We start from the raw sequence: 1637 nt of genomic DNA, 5'->3' as shown, positions 1-1637 counted from the left end.
CTGTACTATTGTGTTTTTGTGTGCTAATAAAATTGTTCAGGTCCAGCGTGGCAGAGAAGGAACTGCTGCTGCCAGCGCTGGACTGCAGCAGTCTCAGCTACTCCAACCTCCACTCTCTGCAGATCTGCTGGGTCTAGTGTCTCTGTGGCTCACCTGGAGGTGAGAAACTGGAGGTGGAGAAGGCAAGGATAGGCCCAGGAAAACAAAGAAATGGAGCAGTCGATGCAGAATGGAGAGGAAGACCACTCTTTAGGAGCAGGTGAAGGACACCAGTCTGCAGGAAATAATAGATAGGGAAAGGCCCTCTTATTTGCCCCTAATTTTCAATGGGCCTTACCCAAAAGGCAGGTCAATGATGGGATGGGTGGAGATGGAGATGATATGGAAATGTTCATGGAGGAGATCAGAGAAATCAGGAGAAAACCTAGGGAGTTGCAGTTGAGGAATTGTCTGTGTATTCTTATGGGGGTGCTCTCTAATCACTATGACTTTCATGATGAATTCTGCTTTATGCCTTGACTTCTGCCATTTTTCATGAGATTAATACTGTGATTCCTACTGTTTTCCTTTTCCTTGCATTTTCCTGATATGCTTTTACTGATCTATTTACTGTGAACCTTGTGTTATTTCCATGTGTTAAGTGGGTCTTCTGTTACCAGTTTCTGATTCAAGATTGCCTTTGCACCCAGCCTAAGTTTCTGTCAACCATAGAGTTTTACCTGTTTGCATGGGAAAATGTAAAGTTAATTAAAAAGTCAGAAAGAAAAAATGATTGTTCAGGTCCCTTCTAGTAAATACAATACAGAAAAATTTTCAAGAACATAACAAACATCTTGCTTTATTATATGTGTCTTTCCAGAGATTTGTTTTCCTTTTTCAAATTAATGCATCTTTAACTTAATGGCAATTGGAAAGTTTGTTTGTATATAACTAGCCAATGTGTACCTGCTGTATCACATTTGGGGCAATTCACAGTATAACTTCTTTAGGAAATAGAAAAAGAGATTCAAAATTATTAATTTGAAGTACCCAATGGGATACCTTAAAGGCATTGTTAAATGTGGTCCCGAGTCCTTCATATTTCTGAAGTTACCTTCCATGGCATAAAATATTCACTCTTTCATCAAAAAGTTGTATTGACTGTTTGTACAAAGCTGGGCATACAAAATGGATATAAATACGAAAATCTTGCTAATTAAATTTGTGGAATTAAATTATATCCCCAAAATAGATTTTGTTTATTCTTTTATTGTTTACCAGGGCTTTAATATTAAGATCATTTGAAACTTCAACATTATAAAACACTCTAAACTGCACTGCTTCTATCAGATTTCATTCTGTATAATTGAAGTATTGTCATTTTAATAAATATCTATTAAATTGAAAGAAATCATACAGTCCTTATATGTAATAAATTATCTTTGTTAGGAGTTACAGTGTTTGAAATGTTCTGGTGAAATTATCATAAAGTACCACTCTGTAGAATTAGTATATCTACATGATAGTTCCACAGTTAGGAGTCAGGTTTAGAACTGGGTAATACTATATTAACCAAGCCTGGTCCATTTCACCTTTTTTTACCATTCTAAGTATTGTGCCTCTCCTGAGATGAAGGGATACTGAGAATTATGATACAG

General features: G+C 36.4%; 1 pseudogene; it reads left to right on the top strand.

Moving 5' to 3' along the window:
• The first annotated feature begins 201 nt into the window (after positions 1–201).
• Positions 202–519, top strand: LOC124985939 (protein BEX3-like; annotated as a pseudogene).
• The last annotated feature ends 1118 nt before the right edge of the window (positions 520–1637 follow it).

Source organism: Sciurus carolinensis, chromosome 5 (assembly GCF_902686445.1).
Source record: "Sciurus carolinensis chromosome 5, mSciCar1.2, whole genome shotgun sequence".
Lineage (NCBI taxonomy): Eukaryota > Metazoa > Chordata > Mammalia > Rodentia > Sciuridae > Sciurus > Sciurus carolinensis.
Note: the sequence above shows the minus strand (reverse complement) of the source record. Positions and strands in the feature narration are given on the sequence as shown.